The sequence below is a fragment of the Ranitomeya variabilis genome, chromosome 5 (genome assembly GCF_051348905.1).
Source record: "Ranitomeya variabilis isolate aRanVar5 chromosome 5, aRanVar5.hap1, whole genome shotgun sequence".
Lineage (NCBI taxonomy): Eukaryota > Metazoa > Chordata > Amphibia > Anura > Dendrobatidae > Ranitomeya > Ranitomeya variabilis.
In genome coordinates, this window is record NC_135236.1 from 256138900 (window position 1) to 256152407 (window position 13508).

Genomic DNA, 13508 nt, shown 5'->3' on the forward strand with positions numbered 1-13508 from the left:
GCGCCCCCTGGTGGATGTCCTCATATGACCTGGAGCGTGGGAAAAAGTTCCCAGGCTGCAGTTCATGAGAACATCCACCAGAGGGCACCTCACCGCGACTGAAGGAAATGTAGGTCAATGACCTACATTTCATTCATTCGCCGGGGATTACAGGCACGGAGCACAGCTGCATTTAGCAGGGCTCGTGCCTGTAATATTAGTTAACCCCTTCAGATGGATTACTTCGTGGGATGAGACGGTTCACCAGAAGGTATGTATCTTGTGCGTTTATTATTTTTCCAAGCGAGGGTGTTCCTGATGGATTGAGAGAACAATAAATTATTACAACAACCGCTGTGTTTATTGCATTACAGCGCTGAAATTTTGCACATACACACTACTATCATTAGTAGTGTGGAATATGCAAAAAAAAAAGGGATATGAGATGGTTTACTGTATGTAAACCATGTCTCATATCCTGTCGGGTTTGTGCAGGAGAAATGAAAAGCCGGCAATTGAATTACCGACTTTTCACTAACAGCGCTGCGTATTTCTCGCAAGTCACACTGCAGGTCCGTGTGGAATCCGTATTTTTCTCGCCCCCATAGACTTTCATTAGCGATTTTTTTGCGCAATACGCTGACAAACGCAGCATGCTGCGATTTTGTACGGCCGTAGAAAGCCGTATAATACTGAACCGTAATATACGGCTAATAGGAGCAGCCCCATTAAGAATAATTGTGCCGTTTATTTTGCGAGTTTTACGGACGTAATTTCTGCGCTCTTACGTCCGTAAAACTTGCTAGTGTGAGGCCGGCCTAAGGCTAAGTTCACACACTCATATAAAAAAACTTTGAATTTCATCTAGAAAAAAAATTGATTTTTCATTTGTATTGTCATCTGTATGGCACCCATTTCTATACATCCGTAGTTGTTCAAATTTACAAGACCAAATAAAGTTTCCTTTTTTAATAATTGCAATGTATCTGTAAAAATTATTTAATGCACTTGCTTTTTTACTTATTTATTTTCATTAGGGTATATGCACACATTGTCTTTTCTTTGGCTTTGTTTGCTTCCATGGCCAATGTGAACATGCCTTTACATCATGCATGTTTTCAAATCATACTCTGGCTCAGTTTTCTGTTTTTCTTCAGTATTTTTGTATTCAGTACAAATAGGGTGTGGCCCCTTTTCATAGAGCTGGCAGTTCATATATAGTCCCTCCAAAGATAGGTGTCTGGTTGGGATCCGGCTACTCTCTGCCACTATGCACACTAGGTTGGTTTTAACATTAGAGAGTGCAGGTACTGTCCCAATTGGGTACATCTTGTCATGGTGGGACAGCTTGTCCAGTTGGGATCCGGCTACTCTCTGCCATTATTCACCAAAGGTTGGTTTTAACATTAGAGAGTGTCGGTCTGTCCCAATTGGGTATACCTTGTCATGGTGGGACAGCGTTATGCTTTTTTAAAAATCTAAAACAGTGTTTACTAAGTACCCTATGTTAATTATTTAATGCAACTTGCTTTTTTACTTTTTACTTTACTTTTTATTTATTTTCATTAGGGTATATGCACACATTGTCTTTTCTTGGTTTTGCATATTATGATATGGCAGATGACATATTGAATGGCTTTACTAAAAACATATACCGTATTTTTCGGACTATAAGACGCACCGGACTGTAAGGCGCACCCAGGTTTTAGAGGTGGAAAATAGGGAAAAAAATATTTGAAGCAAAAAAATGTGGTAAAATATTTAATAACATAAATAACATACTATTATATGTGGTGTTATCTATATATATAATTGTCTAAGGGTACTTCCGTCTGTCCTTCTGTCTGTCACCGTTATTCGTTCGCTGATTGGTCTCGGCAGCTGCCTGTCATGGCTGCCGCGACCAATCAGCGACGCGCACAGTCCAGAAAAAAATGGCCGCTTACTCCCCGCACTCACTGCCGGCGCCCGCATACACCGCTCACACAGGGTTAATGCCGGCGGTAACGGACCGCGTTATGCCGCGGGTAACGCACTCCGTTACCGCTGCTATTAACCCTGTGTGTCCCCAACTTTGTACTATTGACGCTGCCTGTGCGGCATCAATAGTACAAAATGTAATGTTAAAAATAATAAATAAAAAAAAAACCTGCTATACTCACCCTCCGCCGCCTTTCTCGCTCCTCGCCACGCTCCCCGGACCGCTCCATTACAAGCGTCAGCTTGCGGTCCGGTCCCGTCCCAGGGCTGGTGTGCGGCAAGGACCTGCCGTGACGTCACGGTCATGTGACCGCGACGTCTTCATAGGTCCTGCTCCAACCAGCCCTGGCACTTGCAATGGAACTCGGCTTCAGGAAAATGGCCGCCGCGATCTCGATCTGCGCACGCGCAGCATCCAGCGGCCATTTTCCTGAAGCCGACCACTACCATCTGCACAGGATCCCAGGAAGAGAAGAGGCGGGACACGGAGGAGCAGCAACAAGAATGGTGAGTATGATACACTACAAGGGGCCCTCGGATCGTTAGGTGAGTATGTTTATTTTTTATTTTTTGGCCCTATACGTGCCTCGGTAATATACTACGTCACTGGGCAATATCCTACGTGGCTCTGCTGTATACTACAAGGCTGGGCAATATACTACGTGGCTGGGCAATATACTACGTGGCTGGGCAATATACTACAAGGCTGTGCAATATACTACAAAGCTGTGCAATATACTATGTGGCTCTGTGCAATATACTACGTAGCTGCGCAATATCCTACGTCGCTGTGCTGTATACTATGTAGCTGGGCAATATACTACGTCGCTGGGCAATATACTACGTAAATGGGCAATATACTACGTGGACATGCATACTCTAGAATACCCGATGCGTTAGAATCGGGCCACCATCTAGTTATATATAATAGTATGTTATTATGTTGGAAGCTGCGGGACCAGTGTGGTGTTTGTAAAGTACTATATGAAGACACTGGAGGGTGAGTATAAGAATGGGGGCACAGGGTTTATATTGAAAGCACCACTCCAGCACTGAAAAATAACACTTGAGTACTGCTTTAAAATCCCATGGGAGAACTATAACGCCCAGCATGTCCTGAAGATCCTATGACATGCTGGGAGTTATAGTTCACCAAAGGAGTGGCAGAGTGCTTTATTGTGTTTTGTAAAGACTAACTTCTTAATTGTGGCAGCCAGCCAGCCACTGTGGTGAGGTAAAAGCATCCCATGACTGCACACACAGAGCCCTCCCTCTTGTTGCCTTTCCACAGCACAGGACATAAGAGGAAGCCTGCAGATTCTAGTGGGGAGTCTGAAGGACCTGTGATGATGTCAAGAAGAGGGAGGGTTCTGAGCTGCCATGTGATGCTCCAGCTCGCCCACTTCTGACATCACACAGGTCCTCCTTGTGCACAGCACTCAGTGTCCAGCCCAGGCAGGTATGCTGCGATCTCCTCTCTCCTGGCCCCTGCTGCTGCTGCCTCCTCCTCCCCCGGACACACAGATCTCCCCAGCTGCTGCAGGAATCCAGCGCTGAGGAAACCATGTGTCCTTGCTTAAGTGCAGTATTCATTTGCTGCTCCCGGCTCACCGCTCAGCTGATAGGTGGGCGGGGAAGCAGCTAATGAATATTCACTGCACTTAATCATCGGGACCACATGGTTCCCCCAGCGCTGATTCCGGGCAGCGGGGACATTTTTCTGCCTCCTGAAGTGGGATAACAGTGCGATCCCACACGCTGCTGCCCCCCTCCCCACATGCTACATCCCTACCATATGACGCACCCACACTTTCCTCCCAAATTTGGAGGAAAAAAAGTGCGTCTTATGGTCGGAAAAATACGGTAAAATAAGACACGTAGTGCTGACATGCATTGTAGCAATTTCTCATAGCAACAATTCAAATTATAATTGTCGCTTTCTAATATAAGACACATATTTCAGTTTGCTACATACTTAGATAAAAATGAAGGTGTAACCATTTGAGCTTGGTGTGTCTACATAGCCTGCATCATATCCTACACAGATAAGAATATTAGAAGCTAAGAGAACTTCTTGTGGTGTAATATTCTGAAGTTGTCACATAATACAGGAAATGGGTTAATTTCCTGCATGTGCAATATCTCTTCACGTAACTCATCATCATATACATCTTATGGAAGAGTATGCTTGGAGAGACACTTTAATGGCCATAAAGGGTGTATATTAACAGAAAATGTCATGTTCTCATTGGCAATGGAATTTTTTCCATACAATAGTCTTTATAAAAAAAAAGCATTCCTAAAATTCTCACACTAAACAATGATGCTTTTTTAAACTCATATTGTTCTTTCAGGAAGCGTTTATAGCAAGGCTCCATATTATCAGAGAATGGATTACAATGACAGGTAGCACCTCTAAACACAGCTGATAACCCAGGATCCAGCAATCACAATATGTGATGTCACAGCTGACCTTCACAATTACTTTTGCACAGGCTCATTTCATACTTGAATACAAAAGACAGAGTGGCAGTGTGGCTATGTTCATTTGTTCCTGAAACAATCAGAAAATAAAGTCTAAAAAAGCCCCAGTGATCAATGTGAAAATAGCAAGATTTATTTTTTTTATATACATATTCTGACATGCAAAAAAATAGGCTGGTACATAGATATGGGAACAGAATGGAGCTAGCTGCATATATATGGAAACAGAACCAATCTTGCTGCCTACATAGATACTTTAACAGAAGCAAGTTGACTACATAGACATGAGACCGGATCCAAGATTGTTATGTAGACAAGGAAACTGATTGGAGCTTACTACAGAGATATGGGAGCAGAACCGAGCTTACTACAGAGATATGGGAGCAGAACCGAGCTTACTACAGAGATATGGGAACAGAATGGAGCTAGGTGCATATATTTGGAAGCAGAACCAAGATTACTGTCTACATAGATACTGTAACAGAAACAAGCTGACTACATAGACACGAGACCGGAACCAAGATTGCTACGCAGACAAAGAAACTGGAGCTTACTACAGAGATATGGGAGCAGAACCAAGCTTACCACAGAGATATAGGAGCAGAACTGAGCTGACTACAGAGCTATGGGAACAGAGCAAAACTAACTACAGAGCTATGGAAGCAGAACCAGGCTTACTACAGAAATATAGGAGCAGAACTGAGCTTACTATAGAGATATGGTGTTAGCCATTCAGAAGTGGTTTTAGTTCCATAAAGATGCGGTACATTCTGGTATCCTCCATTTTGATACAGGAAAAATATATATCTTGATACCGTGTTAGCCATATAGAGATATGGGAACAGAACGAAGCTTACTACAGAGATATGAGAGCAGAACCGAGCTTATCACAGAGATAAAGGAGCAGAACTCAGCTTAATACAAAGATATGGGAACATAACAGAGTTTACTATAGCGCCAGAGGCGTAGCTAGGGTTTTGGTTCGGGGGAAAGGCTTCTGAGTGGGCCCCTAACCAGGTAACCTTCATTACAATTCGATGACGCGCCCTAATAGTGGAGGAGAACCTCAGCTGGTGAGCGCGCTATTACTGAAGATAATCTCTATATAACGACCAACATGGATATTATCGCCATATGGTCAGTGGTAGATACCAGTCCTACAGAACATATAAGAGATCACAGCACAGTTACAGATAATGTCTTACCGCTTATGTTCTCTGATAGAATCTTTCACTTTTCCCGTCTTTTCCATCTGGCACAGACCGACATGATGACTTCTTCCAGCCAGGACTCGTCTGCAGAGAATACAACGAAGACACATTTCACATCTCATATTCCAGCCCCATCACCATCTATTCCCAACCTGCACAAACTCCTCATCCTGCTGATACCCCAATACTGAGCTGCTGCTGCCGTATGTGTCCCTACTACTGCCCCTGATACCCCAATACTGAGCCGCTGCTACCGTATGTGTCCCTATTACTGCACCTGATACCCCAATACTGAGTCGCTTCTGCCGTATGTGTCCCTATTACTGCACCTGCTGTTCGGTTCTCTGTGCCTTCTAAATTCTAAACCACCCCTCTATAATATAGTAATGCCGGGTGCAAGTGCCCTAGAAAACAGTGCCCTTATTTTGCTCCCTAGAAAGTAATATTGCCCTGTGTGCCCCTTTGATAGTCACAGTAACCTGAGATCCCCTATAACAAGAAGTGCCCACTTTACATTTAATAATGTCCTGAGTCTGCCCCCTGTACAGCGCCCCATACAGTATAATGCCCCCTCACTATATAGTACCATCCACACAGTATACTGACCCCTTAGTAGCCCCCAAACTGTTTGATGGCTCCAACACTGTATGATGGCCCCTTCACTGTAATCACACTGTATGATGGCCCACTAGATGGTCTCCATATAGTATAATGCACCAGATCATCCTAAATATAATATAATGCAATCCCCATAGGTCTCCATATGGTATAATGCACTCCCCATAGCCTTACTCTATAGCACAAGGCAGCACCCATAGGCAGACTATAGCACAAGACAGCACCCCCATAGGCAGACCCATATAGTATAATGCACTCCCCATAGGACTCCATATAGTATAATGCACTCCCCATAGGACTCCATATAGTATAATGCACTCTCCATAGGCCTACTCTATAGCACAAGGCAGCACCCATAGGCAGACTCTATAGCACAAGACAGCACCCCCATAGGCAGACCCTGTCGTATAAGACAGCACCCCATAGGTAGACCCTGTAGTATAAGACAGCACCCCATAGGCAGACCCTGTAGTATAAGGCAGCACCCCATGGGCAGATTCTGAAGTATAAGGCATCCCCTTATAGGCAGATCCTGAAGTATAAGGCAGCCCCCTATAGGCAGATCCCGAAGTATAAGGCAGCCCCCTATAGGCAGATCCTGAAGTATAAGGCAGTCCCCTGTAAGCCGATCCTGAAGTATAAGGCAGCCCCCCTATAGGCAGATCCTGAAGTATAAGGCAGCCCCCCTATAGGCAGATCCTGAAGTATAAGGCAGTCCCCCTGTAAGCCGATACTGAAGTATAAGGCAGCCCCCCTATAGGCAGATCATGAAGTAGAAGGCAGCACCCCTATATGCAGATCCTGAAGTATAAGGAAGCCCCCTATAGGCATCCTGAAGTATAAGGCAGCACCCCTATAGGCAGATCCTGAAGATTAAGGCAGCCCCCATAAAGAAAACAATAAATAAATACTCACCTCTCTTCCTCCTTGTTCCAGCGGTGCTCCGACCTCCCACTCATCTTCTGACAGCGGGCGCCACGTGGTGACGTCATTGCGCCCACTGTCAGCGTCACTCGCCGATACAGATACAGTAGCATAGCTCTGGGTGGGCACCCTCTGAGCACTGGGCCCAGGGCAATGGCCCCCTCTGCCCCCCCAGTAGCTATGCTACTGTATAGAACTATGGGAGCAGAACCAAGCTTACTACAGAGATATGGGAGCAGAACCGAGCTTATTACAGAAATATGTGTGCAGAACCGAGTTTCCTGCAGAGATAAGGGAGCAGAACCGAGTACGGCAGGGGCATTGCTAGGGTCCTTAAAGATCAAGGTCCCAAACCCCAAAGTGCATGTCTCCCCATACGATCAACCTTTAGCTATTTAAAATAGCATGTACAGTACAGACCAAAAGTTTGGACACACCTCATTTAAAGATTTTTCTGTATTTTCATGACTATGAAAATTGTACTTTCTCACTGAAGACATCAAAACTATGAATTAACAGATGTGGAATTATATATTTAACAAAAAAGTGTGAAACAACTGAAATTATGTCTTATATTCTAGGTTCTTCAAAGTAGCCACCTTTTGCTTTGATGACTGCTTTGCACACTCTTGGCATTCTCTTGATGAGCTTCAAGAGGTAGTCACCGGGAATGGTTTTCACTTCCCAGGTGTGCCCTGTCAGGTTTAGTAAGTGGAATTTCTTGCCTTTTAAACGGGGTTGGGACCATCAGTTGTGTTGTGCAGAAGTCTGGTGGATACACAGCTGATAGTCCTACTAAATAGACTGTTAGAATTTGTATTATGGCAAGAAAAAAGCAGGTAAGTAAAGAAAAATGAGTGGCCATCATTACTTTAAGAAATGAGGGTCAGTCAGTCAGAAAAATTGGGAAAACTTTGAAAGTATCCCCAAGTGCAGTGACAAAAACCATCAAGCGCTACAAAGAGACTGGCTCACATGAGGACCGCCCCAGGACAGGAAGACCAAGAGTCACCTCTGCTTCTGAGGATAAGTTTATCCAAGTCACCAGCCTCAGAGATTGCAGGCTAACAGCAGCTAAGATTAGATACCAGGTCAATGCCACACAGAGTTCTAGCAGCAGACACATCTCTACAACAATTATTAAGAAGAGACTTTGTGCAGCAGGCCTTCATGGTAAAATAGCTGCTAGGAAACCACTGCTAAGGTCAGGCAACAAGCAGAAGAGACTTCTTTGGGCTAAAGAACACAAGGAATGGACATTAGACCAGTGGAAATCTGTGCTTTGGTCTGATGAGTCCAAATTTGAGATCTTTGGTTCCAACCACCGTGTCTTTGTGCGATGCAGAAAAGGTGAACAGATGGACTCTACATGCCTGGTTCCCATCACGAAGCATGGAGGAGGAGGTGTGATGGTGTGGGGGTGCTTTTCTGGTGACACTGTTGGGGATTTATTCAAAATTGAAGGCATACTGAACCAGCATGGCTACCACAGCATCTTGCAGCGGCATACTATTCCATCCGGTTTGCGTTTAGTTGGACCATCATTTATTTTTCAACAGGACAATGACCCCAAACACACCTCCAGGCTGTGTAAGGGCTATTTGACCAAGAAGGAGAGTGATGGGGTGCTACGCCAGATGACCTGGCCTCCACAGTCACCAGACCTGAACCCAATCGAGATGGTTTGTGGTGAGCTGGACCGCAGAGTGAAGGCAAAAGGGCCAACAAGTGCTTAGCATCTCTAGGAACTCCTTCAAGATTGTTGGAAGACCATTCCCGGTGACTACCTCTTGAAGCTCATTAAGAGAATGCCTAGAGTGTGCAAAGCAGTCATCAAAGCTAAAGGTGGCTACTTTGAAGAACCTAGAATATAAGACATAATTTCAGTTGTTTCACACTTTTTTGTTAAGTATATAATTCCACATGTGTTAATTCATAGTTTTGATGCCATCAGCGTGAATGTACAATTTTCAAAGTCATGAAAATACAGAAAAATCTTTAAATTAGAAGGTGTGTCCAAACTTTTGGTCTGTACTGTATGTGCTGTGATGTTTCTTGTGTTTTACATTGTTATTAATATGTGCTGTAGTGTGCTATGTTTGCCATGCACATGTTAGAGGCAGGTACAGAAGGGGTTAAGCCAGGAGGCTGGGCTAGCAGCTTCCAAGCAGACAGGAAGTCACCGTCTGCAGTTCAGTGCCCATGCAGGCTTGCCTGTGGCTGGTTGTGCTCCCCTGCTGGGAGCTGGCCATACCCTTGGAGGGGAACAGAGCTAACAGTGGACTGCCAGGCAGCGGGCGCATGAACTGCCCCACAAGAGACTTGCAGCTCCTGGGATCTGCCTGGGAGTTACCCAAGAGACTTGCAGCTCCTGGAATTTGTCTGGAGCTACTGCCTTGAGATAGGGACAGCTCAGGAATTGTACTTTCCTTTATTCATCACCTTTATTAAATACAAGTTGCCACTACAACGTGTGACGCGTGGTGCATCTGTTCCAGCGTGGAGAAGAGCCAGAGGTCTGAGGTAACCCACTGTGACCCGGGGCTGGGACTAGAACTGTCATTTCATGTGCAAGGGGTCGGGGTGCTCACTGACTGTGACCTAATGGACACGGCTATGACTACCACCTTATTACATTTAAGTGTGAGCAGGTTGCAGGATGCAGTGACAGATATGAGACAGAGCAAGGGTTAACAATTTTACTTTAACAACGGGGTTCCCCACACAAGGAGATAAAGAGTTAACAGGGATGATGCAGGTAGTAGGTAATAAGGGTATGCGGTATGGGAAAAATACAGGAGACAACAATGGTAGCAGTTCTTAGAGTGTGACTTATCCAATCTGATGACTTCCAGACTGCACAGTCCACAAAACAAAAGTTGGCGCTAACAATGGTCAGTGCGAGGTTAATCCAGTGTAGTCCTGAAGACAACAACGAGTTGAGTCCTCCTGGCATCGATGAGTCTCTAATGCCTCCTACAGGTCCCGGAGTCCAGCAGATGCGGTGGAGGGTACGGCATCGTCCACAGCAATGTAGGAGCCCAACGTGGCCCGACAAACAAGCATCAGGGGGTCAGAGTTCAGTTTACAGTCACACACCCGGACCTTCTCAGGTGGCACGCGCGCAGTACTCACGAGTCCAGAGCATTTGGCAGCTCGCTTCGAGGGGGCCAGCGGGCGCACGGTATGTCACTGTTCCCAGCCTTTATGGGCGGCAGCGAAGATGCTGGAGTGTGGGCCTGCACTGCTAAAGTGCTCGAGCGATGGAGCACTCACCTCCCCCTGCTGCATGCTGCCCGTACCCAGCAAAACGGAGTGTTTCCATGCGTGCTTTCGCTTTTCTGCCTGAGACACGCCCCCTGCTGCCAAGAGCAAAGCTTGGTCCAGTTCTATAAGCTTTCCCCCAGACATCAGAGGAGACAGCCCCGACAGTTCCAGACCCGGCGCAAGAAAGGTACCGCCAGCCTGGTCCTTTTGCTTACAAGAACACCACAGAGAAGAATATATATATATATATATATATATATATATATATATATATATATATATGAGAAATATCCTCATCAGTGGGGTCCTGCAGCTGGGGTCACGTCTATCAGTGCACATTACTGAACAGTCTTGTCAGTCTTTATCTGAGGCAGAATGAGATTTATGGCAGCTGCTTTGAAGTCTTCTGCAGATCATGTGATGCTGGGTGACTCTTGTGATGCTGGGCGACTCGCACTGACAGTGACCCGATCTGTTTAAAAGTTCAAGCAGCCACCATAAATCTACTGTGCCTCAGATAGAGACTGCAGACACAGCAGTAGGCCGGGTCTTATCAGGAGAGGATCAGCGTCCTGCCACTTCCTCACTGCACAGTGCAGACACCTTCGACCACTACAGGCAGAAGTGTGAGCTGTTACTTAAGGTACCTTCACACTAAACAACTTTCCAACGAGAACGACAATGATCCGTGACGTTGCAGCGTCCTGGATAGCGATCTCGTTGAGTTTGGCACGCAGCAGCGATCTGGATCCCGCTGTTATATCGCTGGTCGGAGCTAGAAGTCTGGAACTTTATTTGGTCACTAGATCGGCGTGTATCGTCATGTTTGACAGCAAAAGCAATGATGTCAGCAATGTTTTTACATGGAGCGTGAACGATAAGTGAGTCACCATTATATCACTGGATCGCTCCTGCATCGTTCTGGAGCTGCTGTGTTTGACGTCTCTACAGCGACCTAACAGCGACGCTCCAGCGATCTAGTTTAGGTCGGATCGTTGTATATATCGCTGGAGCGTTGCTTAGTGTAACGGTACCTTTACACCACCGTGTCCTGTCCTGCTCTTCTCTGGACTGAAGAAGCAGCGCCGTGATCCTGACTTCTCTGCAGCAGACACGACCACACAATGTGCACATGTCTGCTGTATACTGGAGGCAGCAGGTACAGTGCCGGCATCTGGAGTCCCAAGGGGCATGTGCTCCTCTGCCTCTTCCCAGCCACTTCCTGCAGTAGTGCAGGAAGATCATGTCTCCTTGCTCTACCTCGGAGCTTAACTATATCGGCGGGCTGCTATGCAATCTACCATATAATTAAGGATCAATGATAAAAACAAAGGAGTGCTCACAGTAGTAGTAGAGGAATAGTCGCAAACATCAATGTGAAGTAAATTTCTATATACTGTCCACTACCAACTAGCTGGACCAGTGTGAATAAAAGTGGACAGTCGGAGAATTATCCACCAAGGACAAAAAAGAGCACCACAAAACCGACCATAAGTCCAATCCAATATAGTTTTATTAGTATAAAATTCTGGTACCAAGAAAAAGTAACAAAAGGGAAAAAAAAAACAATACAGATAAAAGTTATAGGCCACAGTGCCTCAATCTATATGGTATAGGAAAATTATATAAAATACAAGGCAGAGAAGTACACCTGCGCAGGAACACTGTGCCAAGGAGAATGTGTGGATGACGAAGGGACACGGCATCCACATGAAGCAAGCAGGAGGATGGGGATCATAAGAAGATGGGAGGTTGCCCAGCGACACCCATCGGACCGAACCGCCCCGCAGGTGAGTATAATAAAAGTTATTTTTCTTCTCTTATAGATCAGGTTGGGGACAGATATACAGCATTATAAAATGCTCTATATAAGACCTGAAAGGTGGTGGCCGTAACTCATATTGGCCAAACCTGGTGACAGGTTCCCTTTAAATATAGTACAGGGGTGGACAGAGACAGAATGGGACCCCTATGCAAGAACTGAATGTGGGTCTTTACAGTACAATAGTTAATAAAAATGCACCCCTTTATGTGCTGCTTTGTAGGTGGAAGTGGACCTCTCACCTCTTGGGCTCTGTGGTTGCACAGGTTGCTTCAATTATATGTTCGCACCTGATATAGTCATTGTCTTTCACTTCCAGTACACTAGATTGTATAAATTCTAATCCTATTTAGATTATTGTCTACACTGCAAGTCTCCTTAGAGATTCCAGTAAATAGGGCAGATCTCATCCGCATATCTAGTCTATAGCTTTCCAAATCTGTATCTAGGTCAGAAAATAAAACTCATTGCTGCAGTTCACTTGTACACGCTATACCTTAAATTTGTCTAAAAGAATATTCATTAGAAGTGGAATAGAGCAATATGAGTAAAAACACTCTTTGGAAAAAACAGTACCGGAGATATCCTTGTCCGTGTGTTTCACACGTGTGGCATATGTGTGGCAACTGTGTGCCGCATCAGTATCACATGTACCAGCGCCTGAGAAAAACCGACAACAGTTCATGCTGTTCTCAGGCGCCAGGTGCTGAAGACAGCTCACATCATTGTCTCCTGCTCTGCCTGCGACCAGCGCGAGCAGGTGACAATGTTGAGAGTTGTATTCAAGTGTAAAATTAAGAATAAAATAAAAAATCACATTATACTCACCTTAAAACCTAATTACTTGAAGGCATTGTCCCCTGTAAACAAACAAAAATAAAAAACAATAATATCCTTCACCTGTCTGAAGTTGAAAGAATCCATAGTGTCCCACGCCGTAATCCTTCTGTGCGACATTTGCTCATCAGGATGAGCGGAGGCAACAGCCCACGCTAAAAAGCTGGGGAGAATGACTCACTGCAGCGAGACCGGGCCTCACAGTGAACTATGGTAACCTAAATAATGCTACGTTCACATTTGCGGCCAGCGCCGCAGCGTCGGGCGCCGCAGCGTCGCCGCATGCGTCATGCGCCCCTATATTTAACATGGGGGCGCATGTACATGCGTTGTGCTGCGTTTTGCGCCGCATGGCCGCAAGCGTTGGACGCAAGAAACTCATCAAG